The sequence below is a fragment of the Taeniopygia guttata genome, chromosome 31 (assembly GCF_048771995.1).
Source record: "Taeniopygia guttata chromosome 31, bTaeGut7.mat, whole genome shotgun sequence".
Lineage (NCBI taxonomy): Eukaryota > Metazoa > Chordata > Aves > Passeriformes > Estrildidae > Taeniopygia > Taeniopygia guttata.
Window position 1 is genome coordinate 4,025,676 of NC_133056.1, and position 15,969 is coordinate 4,041,644.

Below are 15,969 nucleotides of genomic sequence, written 5' to 3' on the forward strand. Positions count from 1 at the left end.
TTTCTGCCCCTGGCCTGCGACAGCGAGGCGGGGCGGGGGCTTCAACCCTTCTGGGGGCTGCCCCCCCTTTCTTGTTGCGGCAGAGTCCCTTTCGGGGGGGATGGAGGTGTGGAAAGGGCTGGAAGGGAGTGCTGGGCTGCTGTCCAGGGCAGTTGGACTCGTTCTGTGCATTCTTTGGGGGTCAGGAAAAGGGGGTGAAGACTCGGGGCTCTGCTGTCATTTGGGGCACCCCAGGGTCCCTAGGAGAGGGAGGCACACTGCGGTGGGGGAGTGGGTGGGTGGCGAATGAGGGGGGGGGTCAGGCTGGGTGCCGTCCCGCAGAGGGACCTAAAGCTGCCCCAAAATTCCCAGGGAGGGGTGTGTGTAGAATACTAAAACCTGGCACATGTTTCGTTTTTATAGGTATTGGTAAAGAATAGGTATCTATGGCTAAATTCATTTGGAAAGAAGCCCTCTCTCTATCCACTCCTTTGTATCCAGGAATGTAGGAAACTCAGACTGGGGATGGGCAGTAGTTTTGAAAATCATGCCCTAAGGTTTTTATCTCGTGCTGAACCAAGCAAGTGCCCTGAAACCATCGGAGCAGCTGCAGGGGCTGAAGGGAACAGGAAGGGCTCTCCGGCACCTTTTGCCTCCGTTCTCTGCCATTCTCCGTCGCAGTCCCGGAAGAGGCGTCTGTCATGCAGCCTGCCAAAATGAAGACCTGTAAAATCCCAGCTCTGCCTTTTGTTTAACGTGTTTTTACTTCATATTTATGTCATCACAGAAAGCAAGGAAAGAAGAAATGTGACTGGTTCCCACTATTGCTCCGTGCAGGCACTTTTAAAGGCTGCTGTACTTATGTTCTCTTTTTCCACTCCAAGCTTGACTTTCCCCCTCTTTTTTCGAGGTCTGCCGCTTTGGGTGTCCCAAGGAGGGCAGGGTTCCTCAGCAGGGGTCTTAGGAGTTGGTGCTGATTCTGCTTTTTCCGAAGGTGTATCGAAGTGTGCTACCAAAATGACTATTTTCTCCACGGGAAAGCTTTCTCTCAATGACAATCAATGCATGTATGTGTTTTAACCGTGTAACCAGATGGATTAAGAAAAACCAACACCCGTAGTAGATTTCTGCTTGATCTGTGTCTGTAAGAAGTGGGCTGTGTGCTGGAGAGGGAGAGACGCTGTTGGAGAGTGGCAACAGCACCAGGTGAGAGGTGGGATTTAAATCTTCCAACAACAGAAGCACTGGATGTGCAAGAGCTCAGTTTTCCACCCCTCACACAAGTCTCTTCTTTAAGATGTACTATTTTAAGCAGCCTCAGCCAGATATATTAAAATACTGCTCCAAACAACAACAGAATGAAAATGTTCCACCAAATGGGGAAAAATAAGAAAAGTCTGTCCGAAGTTCTCGTGTTGATTTTGCAAAGTCAGATGCAAACAAGGTTTGCCATCTTTCTTTCCTAGAAAAATGTAGATATTTGATAGAAATTGATCTCTGAGGCTGCTAAGTTGGGGCGAGGAGCAAAACAGGCTCCAGAGAATCTGTGGTTGTGTCACCCTTGGAAGTGTTCGAGGACAGGTTGGATGGGGCTTGGAGCAACCTGGTCTTGGGGAAGGTGTCCTGAGTATGGTGAGTGCAGGAAAAGAAACTTTTTGTTTTCCTGAGATGCTGCCTTTGCAAGGGGAGGTCACAAATACCTCATGTAGTTTGAAATGCCCTGAGCAGAACCCAACTGTGCTTCCTCACAGGTGATGAGGGATTTTCACTTGTATTTTAAGGGGGATTTTCACAGGGCAGTGCCAGAGCAGCAGAATGTGTTTGACAGGCAAAGAGGGCCAGTGTGGCAGCAGCTTAATTCAATGGAGCTTTTCCTTCTGTGATCCTCTCTAACCTGAGGCACTCTGGGGCTCTTGAACCCGGCAGCTGGGCAAGTTAATCACTGTAGCAAGTGATAAATTAACCAGCTCCACTCTCCTTAGCATGGGTGTGATGAGCATTTAGTAAACCAGTGAGCACTTGCCAAGATGGGAGCTTGTTCTTTGCCAAGGAGGAGGGAGAAAATATTGCTTGGAGTAAATAAAGCAACCCTGCTTCCCCAGGAGGAGGAAAAGCAGAAATTAAAGATGTGAGTGCTGCAGGGAATAATTTGCACAAGGATATATCTTGTCTGTTATGTTCCAGGAATGTTCCAAATAAACCATGCCTCTCCTGACCTTTATTTTTCTGAATTTCTACCACGTGATATAAGAGACGCTTAATAAAAAACCCCAAAACACTTTGTGGTGAGGCATTTCTTCCTTTCTTCAGGCTGCCTCTTTCTTTTGTTCCCTCCAGAGCTCTCCCTACATTTCTGCTGTTGTTTGGAGCTCGTGCTTACCTCTTTCCTGATGCCCTGGGCTTGCTTTGGCTCTGAGTGTCATGGACACTCTCAATTGTGTTTTTTTTTTTTTTCCTCCATCTACCTCTTTTTCTTCAAGTGCTTTTCCTTCATTAACCTGTTGGAGTGATGGATTTTTCTCACCTTTTATTACTTAGTGCTTTTTCTTCATTCTCTAAAACCAACTTTTCACTTGCCCTGTGGCTGTTAGATGCCAGAAATGGGAGCATTAATTCTTTCTCTACTGCTTGTCTGAGTTTTCACAGGGAGCTGAGAGCTCGTTGGGGTTAAACTTGACTCACTTCAGTGCCTTCCTGGATCCTGCCTATGTACTTGGACACTTTAAGGGAATAAAGTCTCAGTGTGGAGATTACAGTTGTGAAATGATGGCTTTTTTGGAGAAGACAAGGATGCTGTTGTCAATCTTTTCAAGGTTGAAATCCTTTCTATTTTGTCTTGGCCTTTATCTTTTTTGATGATAAACTGAGCACCTTGTTTTTGGGAGAAAGAGGCTCAGATCAGCACAGAGGTGGCTGTGGCAGGTCCCCAGGTTTGGAGGGAAGGGTGCAGCTCCTTGGGGTGTGTTTGTGGGGGGCTGTAAGGTTTGTGTTGGGTTCCTGGAGCATTGGGAACACCCCACTGGGAGATGCACATCAGGAAATGGATGTATAAAGGGCCTGAAGTGGGACCAGCTTTGGTGAAGGGTTCCATAGGAAAAAGTATTTTTACTGGGATTTTGGACAATTTGAAGCTCCTTCTCATAGCCTTTGCCTGATGAACATTCCCCCGTTGCAAAAGTGTGGGGAATCCTGAGCTCACACAATGAAAATCCCTAATAATGATATTTTTTCCTATTATCCTATTTTTTCCCTATCCCAGCAGGAGTCAGAGTAAAAGAATATGTGTGAGTTGCCTGCCTTTGACTTTGTGACAGGAAAAATGCTATGGGGAAAGTGGTCAGAGGAGCATCACTGCTCTGCCCTTAATTTCCCTGCACAAGTGAGGATGATTTAAGAACCAAGGCACAGCCAAGGCCTTTCCTCCTCCTGTGCTCATCAAGCAATCACTGCCTCATCACAGCTCAGCTTCAAACACCTCGTTTGCATCTGGCTGACCTTGGCTCCCCTCCGTGGATGGGAAGATGAAGAGGTGGAAGTGTAAAAGATTGGGATTTTATGGGTGAATTGTGAAATAGTGGCTGGTGCAGGCTGGAAACATCTTCTGCTGTGCCATGGAGGATGAGAGTAAATGGGTTAAAGAGGAGATAAAAAGGGCAAGGCACCTGGTTAGCTACTGTTGAAGGAAATGTGGGAAAAAACTACATGTAAGAAATATGTCAGAGATGGTCATTAACTGCACTGCAGGGTCAGAACTCTCTTAATAATTGGCCGTGTAGTGAATATTGGAAATTATTTAAAGAGCTCTTACCTGACTGAGGGCTTTTAGTGGATATTTGGGGGAAGCAAAGTTCTTTCTGGCAGAACTTTTCTTCTAATTCAAGCATGATCCTCTTTCTGAGAGGAAAAAAAAATCTCAGCGAGTGCAGCTCAGAGGGTGACACGTGCTGCTGCTGGGGCCACTGTGTGGACTTGTTTTCAGAAAAATGGGAGATGCAGAGGAGAGAGAGGTTCCTGGATACAGTAACTCTACCTACACCTGGAACTGAGGCATCTGCCCAGGGATTTCGTATTCACTGACTGGGAAGGAAATCGAATCAGGGCTTGCTAATTTTCATGAAGTCAAACACCTGGGATTCACTTCAGACTTGCTTTTTCCTGGAAGAATTCAACACAAGCGCTGTATATTTATACACAGGCACTGGACTTTTCTGTTGTTTGATGAGACTACAATTTGTCTTCCTCTTGTGGTTCCTGCAATCCTTCCTCTCCCGAGGTTTGCAGTTGAATTACCAACCTCTACCCCAGGAATATTCATCTGTCATATTTTGGATATTGTTGTTCTTCAAAGGAAAGCAAACAATGCGATTTCAAGCCAGGCCTCTTCCCAGGCAGATTTGATTGGAACCAAGTCCTGCCTCAGATCCAATCTCATCTCCATTGTTGTGTACGTCTATTAATTTTCCCATCATTGCTTTTCCATTTCTTATTACTATGCAGCTCAGTCTTGAACACCATCATTCAGAACTACACAGAAGTCACATACTGCTGCTTCCCTATTCCTATCTGCTTGTTACCTAATCCCACCCAGCTCTCTATTGAACATCTGCTTTTACCTGGGCTGACAGGTGTGTGTTTTAGCAGAAAGTACGGCAAATCAGGGATGCAGAATTTCTCCTTACTCTGTGAATCTGATCAGGGTCCTTCCAATGTGTCACTGAACATGTGAATTCTCCCTTTCTCCCAACAACCCCCAGTGCTGGTTTTGGCTAAGATAAATCAGACAGCGCTGTTTGGAGTCACTCGCCACCTGCTTTTCCATCTCATCCAGGGGCTGGGGTAGGATGGCTGGTTGGGTTGTGCAGACATTGCACTGCACCTTCCCCTGCTGGTGCCCACCCTGGATCAGGGCAGGCTGGATGCCACATGGGATCCATCCTTTGCCATGCCATGCGATCCTCCATGCAGTAGGGATAACAAGGCCAGCACTGGGGAACCCCAGGTGCAGCAGCAGTGATATTTTTGGGAGAAACACGGAGCTGTGCATGGCCAGCTCTAAGTCTGCAGTGGTGTGAGCACCAGGCCTGCCATGCTGAGCCCAGGGCCACAAGCAGTGCTCACCCTGGCTGGGACACTGAGTCCCAACATGGGATCCCACGGGACCGGGCACGCTGGGATTTGCCCCTGCAGCTCCCAAGTGTGTCCAGAGAGACTGCAAGGAGACAGTGACCTCTGCCAGTGGGACCCCTCTGTGCAGGTACCCCCACTCCTGGGGTGGCTGTGCCAGCTCCCCCATGAACCTCCCGCCCTGGGAACCTGGAGCAAGCGGAAAACACAACTTTGCCAATGCTGCCTGTGCCTGAAGCAAATGGAAAGAGAACCGGGGTGTGAAAAATCAGGGTTGTTTATTTACAGAAGAACAGCAACGAAAACACAGAACACATTGACTTTTGTAAGAATATTTGTATTAACAACAATTTATTGAACGTATATACCTAAGAACATATCTAACAACAATATTTGAAACGTATCTACATAAGACAAAACAAAGCCCTAAAACCTATATCCTAAAGCGAACAACAAACTCGAAAAACTATGTACAAAAGGGTGCCATCTCGGCCCGGGATCTCCATCAGTCCTGGAAGAAAAGCAGGTGCCATGGTCACTCCAGTCAGGCACAGAGGGCTCTTCCGTGTGTCCCCAGGCTGGCACAGTGGGACCCTGCTGCCAGAGCTGAGGCTGGCTGGGTCTGGGGCTGGGCCCCAGGCACTGGGATGGGGCTTGTGTGGCCGGAGCAGGGACCACCCAGCCCAGCCCCAGCCTGGCTGCAGGGAACCCACTCTGCCTGTGGGGACCACGTACCTGTCGCTGCTGGCATCGGTCTTCATCCCAGGACCATGGCCTCCTCTTCATCTTCTTGATCAATTTCCATGTCGTCAGCGTACTCTTCCATTTCCACATCCGTCCCCTCTTCCACATCCACTTCCATCTCTTCCTCTCCGGTCTCTTCTCCATCCACATCCATCTCCTCCTCCATATCAGTCTGTGTGTCCACCTCCATTTCTTCCACTCCATCTGCGACAGCCTGCAGAGGTAGCAAAACCTCAGAGTGGGGTCCCTGTCCCACCCCATCCCCCCAGAACTCCAGCCCACCCGGGCAGCTGGGGGGATCCACCTCCATGGAATGGCACCGTACCTTCCTCAGGACAAATGTGAACATCCTGCAGGGACGGATGACACAATCCAGGCCTTCAGCAGCTATGGAACCTGATGATGGGGGTATCCGGGGGCAGGAGCAAGAAGGGTGGCAGGAGCGGGCAGGAGCAGCGTGCAGGGTGTGCTGACCCCAGGGCCAACAGTTGTGTTGTGCTGCTTGCTGGCTGCTGGCAGTTCCAGGTGGGACATGGATTGTGACGTGACAGTTGAGCTAGAGAGCCTTTGGTTCCATGCTTAGCAACGTTCCCCCAGACCATGGTGCTCAGAGCCCTGTTCCCAAGGATGGGGCATCCACAGCCTGGGCCAGTGCCTCAGCAGCCTCAGTGGAAAAGAGCAGCTGCCTGAGATCCAACCTCAATCAGCCTCCTGCAGCTGAAAGCCATCGCCCCTTGTGCTGTTGCCACAGGCCCTGTTGAACACTCTGAACACTCTGTCCCAGCCTTTCTTGTGGGACCCTTGCAGTCCTGCATCAGGAACTGAGCGATGGAATCTTTAGGCCCAGGTTTGCCTCTAAATGTACAAAATTAATAACAGTGGAGGGGAAGATGGTGGGACACTGGTTCTGCTCTAACTGGTGAATATTTTCTTTTTTTTTTCTTCTTTTCTATCATGCTGATGCAGGTTGAAATGCAGCTTGGCACAATATCCATTTTCTTCTCCATTTGTGAAACACGGAACAAAGTCTGGGCAAGCTGATGATGCAGAGGAAAACCTGCAAATGTACTGGTTATCCTGAGCCTGGAGGATGCAGTTAAAGCCAGCCAAAAGCAATTTCTGGAAAGTCAAGCCTGGTGTACATTTCTTTGAGTTTTGCTATGCCATCTTCACCTGAGTCTTATAAAAAAGCAAACAAAAAAGTCAAACAAAAACAGACAAAAACCCAAAAAATCAAACCCACACAAACCTATCAAACCAATGGATTAAAAAAACCCAAATAAAACCAAAGGGAATGAGGAGTTAGTATTAGTTGTGAGGATATCACAGCAGGCAAATGGCTGCTTCCCACCATAAAAAACCACAGAAAACAGCTGCTCCAAAATATACCCAACAGGAGAACCATAAAAGTGATACATAGCAACTTTGGGGGCAGCTCCCCATTCAGGTGAAGAATGAGCACACAGTGGTACAGCTCCAGCATTCCCCACCCTCCAGGCTGCTCTTTGCTCCTGATGAAAGACCCTTGCAGGTCTGTGGCCCCTCTCAGTGCATTATAAATCATTCCCACAGCTCTCAGTTGAGCCACTGGCCTTTCCAGAGCGAGATCCAGGCACAATCCTACTGCCTGCTGAGCCTCTCTGGGAGATCCTGAGCATCTTCCTGCCTAGAGCCACAGAAGAGCTCAGGCTCTCCCTGACTGGGTTTTCAGGGGAGGTTTCCATATCCCTGTGAGATCTGTCCAACCCTCAACACATCTGATTTTATGTAAAACGATGTGTTTGGGTTCCTTCCCTACTCCTGTGGCCAGTGCGAAGTCACCCATGTGAATGGAGGGTATTGTGAGCAGGAAAATGCATTCCTGGGTTGCTTTTTTGCTTCACTGTCACTCAGCTGAACAGGGTCCTTATCTTAGAGGGACTTACAAGAATGGATAGGAATTTTGGCTCTGAGAGGAGCAGAAAGCACATTTTCTGCACCACATTCCCAACAGATGCTGTTTCCCTGGCAAAACAGTGACTGTCATTCATGTTCCTGGGAAGACTGTAAAGAGCCATTCAGAGATGACAGGTCCACCTGGCCTTTGGCTTTGTGTACCTCATTTCACATGTCCAGTTTCAAGGGCCATGAAAAGAGGCCGCCTTTTGCCCTGGCAGTGCTGATCCCTCCTGCTGATGCCCTCCCTCAGCGTGGGAGGAATGCAGAGCTGGTCTCAGAGAGCCACAGGGCTTGAGGGTTCCTGTGTCATTTCCGTGTGTTGGTAACCATGATTGAACCACCTAGTTCTTGTCTCTTATTTATTGAACTCTGGTTGGTTTCTGGAATTGGTGAAGGATGTGGAGCTGCTGGAGCCACTCCAGGGAGACCTTTGAGCTCCTTCCAATGCCTGAAGGTGCTTGAGGAGACCTGGAGAGGGACTTTGGAAAAGGGTCTGGAGGGAGAGAACAAGGGGGAATGGGTTCAGCCTGACAAAGGACAGGTTTAGAAGGAGAGTGGGAAGAAATTCTTTTCTGTGAGATTGGAAAGAGCCTGGAACAGACTGACCAGAGAAGCTGTGGCAGCTCCATCCCTGGAGGTGTTCCAGACCAGTTGGACAGGGCTTGGAGCAACCTGGCATAGTGGAAGGCAGGGGGCATGGAATGAGATGGTCATTAGTTCCTTCCTAAGCCAAACCATTCTAGGATTCTATGAGTGGGCTGCTGAACTTGGCCAAAAGAAGAGCTACATTGCCGAGGTGAAGTGAGAAGGGGGATTAGAGCCACCTGTGTTTGCCCTTTAAATCCCTTCCAACATCAATTCTGGGCTCTGTCTCTGGGTATGGGCACAAAGGAGCCTTTGTTGTTCTTCAGTGGGGCTGAAATCTAAATCTCAGCGAGTGCAGCTCAGAGGGTGACACGTGCTGCCGCTGGGGCCACTGTGTGGACTTGTTTTCAGAAAAATGGGAGATGCAGAGGAGAGAGAGGTTCCTGGATACAGTAACTCTACCTACACCTGGAACTGAGGCATCTGCCCAGGGATTTCATATTCACCGACTGGGAAGGAAATCAAATCAGGGCTTGCTAATTTTCATGAAGTCAAACACCTGGGATTCACTTCAGACTTGCATTTTCCTGGAAGAATTCAACACAAGCGCTGTATATTTATACACAGGCCCTGGACTTTTCTGTTGTTTGATGAGACTACAATTTGTCTTCCTCTTGTGGTTCCTGCAATCCTTCCTCTCCCGAGGTTTGCAGTTGAATTACCAACCTCTAGCCCAGGAATATTCATCTGTCATATTTTGGATATTGTTGTTCTTCAAAGGAAAGCAAACAATGAGAGTTTAAGCCAGGCCTCTTCCCAGGAAGATTTGATTGGAACCAAGTCCTGCCTCAAATCCAATCTCATCTCCATTGTTGTGTACGTCTATTAATTTTCCCATCATTGCTTTTCCATTTCTTATTACTATGCAGCTCAGTCTTGAACAACATCATTCAGAACTACACAGAAGTCACATACTGCTGCTTCCCTATTCCTATCTGCTTGTTACCTAATCCCACCCAGCTCTCTATTGAACATCTGCTTTTACCTGGGCTGACAGGTGTGTGTTTTAGCAGAAAATACTGCAAATCAGGGATGCAGAATTTCTCCTTGCTCTGTGAATCTGATCAGGGTCCTTCCACTGTGTCACTGAACATGTGAATTCTCCCTTTCTCCCAACAACCCCCAGTGCTGGTTTTGGCTAAGATAAATCAGACAGTGCTGTTTGGAGTCACTCCCCACCTGCTTTTCCATCTCATCCAGGGGCTGGGGTAGGATGGCTGGTTGGGTTGTGCAGACATTGCACTGCACCTTCCCCTGCTGGTGCCCAGCCTGGATCAGGGCAGGTTGGATGCCACATGGGATCCATCCTTTGCCATGCCATGCGATCCTCCATGCAGTAGGGATAACAAGGCCAGCACTGGGGAACCCCAGGTGCAGCAGCAGTGATATTTTTGGGAGAAACACGGAGCTGTGCATGGCCAGCTTGAAGTCTGCAGTGGTGTGAGCACCAGGCCTGCCATGCTGAGCCCAGGGCCACAAGCAGTGCTCACCATGGCTGGGACACTGAATCAAGGAGCTTTGCAAGAATTGTTTAGCTTGGAAAAGCTCTCAAAGCTCATGGAGTCCAGCCCTCCCCGCAGCAGTGCCAAGTTCACCACTGAACCATGTCCCCAGGTGCCACATCCACACCTCCTTTAAATGCCTCCAGAGATGGTGACTCCAGTGCCCTGGGCAGCCTGTGCCACTGCTGGACTGCTCTTTGGTGAGGAAATTTTCCTAATATCCAATCTAAGCCTCCACTGGTGCAACTTGAGGCTGTTTCCTCTTGTCCTGTTGGTTGTTACCTGGGAGAAGACTCTGTGCACACACACACACACACAGAGGGACAGATGGGCACAAGGCATGGGAATTTCCTTTGACTCCTCAAGCACAAACCTAGGGGGATGGTCCTTTTTTTTTGCATAGCAGGTAAAAACTGAAGCAGCGAGCTGTATCCTAACCAGGGAGATGGGGTAGAAAGATGCTTTGAAAGGGGGTAAAACTTGCTGCCAGGCTTTCCTCCATGAACAAGTCCAGTTTCTTTCTCTCTTTTTAAATTTTTTTTTCTTTTGGTTCTGTGTTATTCCTCCGTGGGCAGGAGGCTGCAGGCATTTCAATTTTTTTCAAGTTCTTGTTACAAAAAGGGCCCAAAATATGTTCTCTTCTCAGAGGCAGTAAACAGCAAGTGCACAATGCAGCTTCTCTAAGCCTCTCTTCTCCTGTCTCAGGGAGAAAGGAGTTCTCCAAGCCCTAGAGCCTGAGTCACTCCCTGTGTGAGCATGAATTAACCAGGAATGTTCGAGTATTATTCCTGAATAATTCATGAACCTGAATTAATCATGCATTTTCATGAATTATTCATTAATAACTCATGGAAATGCAAGGTTTATTCATGCTCCAAAAAACCCAAGGCTTTTTCCCTTCTCTTCTGCTTTCTCTGAAACAAGCTAAGGAAAAAAGTAATATATGTATATGGGAAAAGAACAGGAATAATAATGCTGAAACAAAACAACCAGGACCAAAGAATGCAAAAGCTCTTTCTTTCCTTTGCAGTGGGGACAGCAGGTGGGAGCTTTCCAAGCCAGACAAAGGAGACCTGACAAGGACCTGTGGTGAAGGGACAAGCACAAGGCAAGGAAGTGTCCGGTCACCTCCTCTGCTGGAACAGGCAGCAGAGACCTGGAGAGACAGGAGACATCTTGCAAGACTCAACACCTGGAGCAGTGCTAACCAGGCAAGGAGCAGCTCTGTTGCTATCAGGATTGTGATCTCTCTTTTTTCTCTCTCTGTTTTTGTGTTTGTGTAGTTTTGTTGCTTTCCTAAGGGTAAATGAACAACTGGTTTGGGAAAGGAAGATCACTGTGTTTTCTTTAAATGTTAAAAGAAAATCCCCTAGAGAGCTGTTTGGGCTGGGATTGTTTGCTGTCTGGAATGTGAGCTCTGTTTCTGAGAGGGAGAGGGCTCAGCTATGCATTTATCCCAGTTTCTGCTCTGTAGCCTTCCCTGCGTTTGGGAGAGGGCTGGGGGCAGCTGCCTGTTTCGGGGAAGGATGTAGGGAGACAGGCACACAGATCATTTGTATATGGTGCTTCCTGATAAAAAAAAATCAATGCCAGGGTGTGTATCAGTCAGGAGAAAAGGGCTGGAGAAAACCAGGTGTGAGACTGTGCCAGCAGGGCAGACTGACAGGTCTGGGGAGAGTTACAGTTCCTGCAGGGAGCTTTGCTGCAACTGATGGTGGCTGAGATAGGGAAAGAGAAAGTTCTCCAGGGTGAACTTGAACCTTCCAAGTGAGAGGAATCAAATCCAGGCAGGACTTTAATGGGGGTGTGGAGAGAAAACAAGAAACTGGAATAAATTGGGTCCTAGCTGCCCTTTCTGCCAGCTCCAACTCTCCTCTGCCTACCCCAGCTCCCTCCCATTTTCTTTGGACACTGTGGCCATTCTTCACTGGCCACAGCACATGGGCCCAGCCTTGTCCCCAGAACTCTTCTGCCAAATGCTGCTGCCGAGCAGAGCAGGCAGGACTGGGGTGATGCTGCCTGGGCCCTTAGGAGCTGGGAAGAAACTGCTCCTGAGCTCAGCAGCCCTCGGCTCCTCAGCTGCTCCTCTGGCATGGGAGATTTTGGAAATCACCACCAGCCCGGCTCTCCAGTTTTTCCGATGGCTGAAGTCTGCAGCTCCAGGGCAGAAAGGGAAAGCTCAGTTGGCAGAGCCGTGGGCCAGGACTTAGGATCCAGCTCCTTGCAGCTTTGTTGCTTGACTGCCTTAGACATATCTATCACTGGTCTGTGCCTCAGTTTCCCCATGGGTGAAATGAAGGGAATTTTCTGTTCTCCTTATCAAAGCATTTTGATGTTTACTGGGGGAAATAATTGTGGAGGCAAGGGAACAATCATTTCCTGGAATACCCCTGGGACTTTTTGAGTCTCTTCTCTGCACTGCCTTGATATCACACAGACACAGCCCTGCACTGGAGCAAACTGCTGGAGATCCACTGAAGTCATTTGAGCTGTGATGGCTCACAGGGGCAGAGGAGCCAGCCTGTGTCTGCTCAGTGGCTTGTTCAGCATCTGCTCAAAGTGTCAGCTGTGAGGGCTGGCCCTGCCTGATCCCAGGTGAGACCTGCCATGGCTGTCACTGCGAAGGACACTTGGATGCACTGAAGGCATGTGGTGCTGTGCTCAGTCAGACCCAAGACAGCCTCCCAGCAAAGGGCTTTAGGATAAGGCAAGCTCAGAAAGGTGGGAATGGGAACAGAGAAATGAAATAACTGGTAGAGCAAATGTAAGGCCAAGTATTTTATATCTGCAGGTTGTGCTGGCCTGGGTAAAGCACATCTTGTGAACACTCCCACCCACAGGAGAGCCCAGACCCCTGTGGTGACATTGCCACACTGTCCCTCTGCACCAGGTGGGCAGCCCTGATATCAGCCAAGCTCTACGTGCTCATCACTGGCCCGACGGCAGCCGGGTTATCGACATCGAGAACATCAAGGAGCCCCGCAAGCCCTTCCACCTCTGCACTGTGGGGGAGCAGGTCCTGGCCCGCTGCCCTGGATTCAGTGGGCTGTGCTGGGGTGTGGTGGAAGGCATAAGTGGTAAGTGACACCCCCCTGGCCTGGGTTTGCAATCTGGGGCTGCTTAGGAGCAGAAGGAGTTTAGTACTGAAAGATCTTCTCTTCCTACAGAGCACAAAGGTATTTTGGAGAAGAAGCTGCTGGAAGATCGACAGCTCCTGGAGAAGTTAAGTGAGTAAGGGCTTTTGAAAATTGCACCTTTCAACTTCCATGGAGCTTTTTGGGTGGGAGGATGCTGAGCATGTTGTAGTCCCATCAAAAATTTCACATCATTGCAATCAGTGTACAAAGCACTGAGTGGGAGTGGAAGACAGACACGCTGCTGTCCCATTGCTCATCCTGAGTATCTCCCTTCCTTTCAGAAGAAGAACCAGCTGTCCACAGCATGATGCCATCCCCACCAAAAAAATCCAGGAAAACCTTTCCAAAATGGACCTCAGGGAATGCATCCAGGAAATACCCCAGTGACAGGAACTCTCCTGCAAAGCCACTGCTGAGGGTGGCTGAGGCCAGCAGCTCCTCCGTCAAGGACAGGCGTGTCCTGGGAAGCGTGGCAGGGAGTCCCTGCTCACTGGCAGCTCCCCCCCACCCAGCCAGTGCCTTCACACCTCCATCCACCTTCATCACCATGGCCATGCCAGGGCCAGGGACTTCCCAGAGTGAAGAGGACAGGGCTGGCCCAGCTGCCAGAGGTAACCTTGGGTTCTGGCTCTGCTGCCTGGTCCTGAGTGACAGGGTGGGATGGGGACTTGCAGAGCAGTCAGAAAACCTCTGCTTTGCTCCAGGGCTGTATGGGTTTGTCTCAGGGCTACAGAGGTTAGAGATGGCATTTCCTGGTCCTTTCCACCTGGGAGATCTGTTCCAGGAGGGCTGTCTAAAGGGAGATGCCTGTATGTAGTGTATGGTCTCTGCTCTGTCAGGCACCAGCTGTTTCCTGGGCTAGCAGTTCTCTCCCCCCAAGCCAAAAGACAATCTGAATGAATGAATGCCTGAATAACTGAAATTCCCAAAAGCCCTGTGTCTCCATTAGTCAAACCTTCTCAGATTTGCCTATTTCCCTATTTTTCCACCCACTACTGCACCCATTAAATGCACTTATGAAAATGTGCTAGTGTCTTATTTACCTGCTGACTAACAGCAGCATCCAGAGATGATTTGGCTCTACTTGCCTTGCCCCCACCATATCATTTGCACTTAGAACAGAAGCCCTTGAGATGCCACTTTTTTCTAATAACAAATCCCCATTGATCAGTCCTGGAAAGCCTGTCTGGATCACTGCTATGCAAATGGAATAAGGTGTTGCCATGCAATCTAGCAGGGGTGCTTAGATAATATGTTCTGGAGACAGAGGGGTTCAGGACCTTTTCAACAGCTGATTTTTCAGCTTGTCTCTCACCCTTGCTGCAGATTATGTTGCCCTTCCAATGAAGAGGAAGCCAGATGGCATCTTGTCCCCGTGCCAACAGCAGATCTGTCTGAACAGGCAACACCTGAAAGCACAATAAAGAGCCTGAATGTTTCACACCACACATATTGATTTCTGTCCACACTGTCTCCATTCTCTGGCAGTGCTTGCTTTGAGTAGATGCTCATGGAGGTTAAACCCAAAGCACAGAAGATAACAGAAGTTTGTGTGGGCAAACACAGCAAGAAATGAGCCTGTGCTCTGATTCCATGGCGGGTCAGTGGGAGGTCCCCCATATCTGTGTGCCAGGGGGATGCAGAGGAGTTTGTGCACATTGAGAACCCTTCATGTTCCCTCTCAGTCTGTTTCATTCTTGTTGCAAATGAAACCAGAATTGACTTTGCTTTGAATTCCAGATAATTCTCCTCAGGAATGGATTTGAATGTGAGCACAAAGCTGTTTGTGGCAGTGCTGTTTAACTTGCTTGTTTCTTCCAGCCGTGAGGAGCGCAAGATTGATGCTTTGCAAGAGATGGGTGGCTTTGAAAGGGCTCACAAAAATGTCAGTCCTGGTGAGATGGAAAGGTAATTAGCAAAAGAAGGCACTTGTTCCTAACTGTGTTCTCCTTCTGACTACAAAAGTGAGCAGTGAGATCACAGATGGGTGACAAAGTGGGGCAATTTTAAACTCCAAAGTTGCTGAGTCTCTTTGCAATCAAGCCAGGTGTTTCTGATTGTAGGGCTTAGATTTAGAGATGCAAGAAGGCTCTAAAACAGTGCAGAAACTACAAAGCTCTTGCCTATAACAATCAAAACATGGCTGTGTGTTCCTTGTCTTATTGCTCATTACTTTGATGGCCAGTATCCAGTGATAAAATGATGCTAGGGACGTTTTTCTTGCCAAGAAATGGGTACCAAAAAATTCAAGTTATGGTTCTTGCATTGTCATTTCCCACAAGTCTGTTGTTTAATACCACACATATATGTGTCCTGGGACTTGCAAGAAAGGCTTTATGTCTTTCCTTACAAATAAGAAGAAAACTGAGCATCAAAGTCTCCATGTATGCATGCCAAGGGGGAGTTGAGGGTTAAACTGAACATTCCTGAGAACTGAAAAGTCCAGATCATGTCACTTTTCTCTCCTGCCTTACTCCTCACCCAGGAATAGCTGGAAGGGCTGATAGTCTGTCAGAGGAGTTGTCCTGCCCTGCTGGCAGAAGGCATCTAATCACTGCTTGGGTGGAGGAGTGACATCCAGAGTGAGGACATGGTGTCTTCTTGCCTTTGCACAAGCGACTTTAATTTTTCAGGGTGGAGAAGATGGAGCAGCTGGAAAGGATGGTGTTGGACCTCCAACAGGACGTCCTCTCTCTGAAGAAGAAGGTGCAGAGGCTGGAATCCCTGTCCTTCCAGGAGGAGCCCCACCAACAGCCGTGTGAGGTGGTGGAGCTCTTCAACGGCTACACCAAGGAGCAGCTCAAAGAGACCATCAGGTTTGACCAGAAAATCAGCACAGCCTGCAAGACTCTGCTCTACAAACTCTTCACCTCTGACTACATCCAGAGCCACTCCATCAC

At 48.7% G+C, this 15,969-nt stretch overlaps 1 long non-coding RNA gene across 1 annotated transcript; it reads left to right on the forward strand.

Annotated features, from left to right (window-relative positions):
- Positions 1–12,707: 12,707 nt before the first annotated feature.
- LOC140681132 (uncharacterized) lies at positions 12,708–14,471 on the forward strand. The gene is made up of 4 exons (XR_012052379.1): positions 12,708–13,009; positions 13,100–13,159; positions 13,351–13,680; positions 14,396–14,471. It is a non-coding gene; the product is annotated as an uncharacterized lncRNA (long non-coding RNA).
- The last annotated feature ends 1,498 nt before the right edge of the window (positions 14,472–15,969 follow it).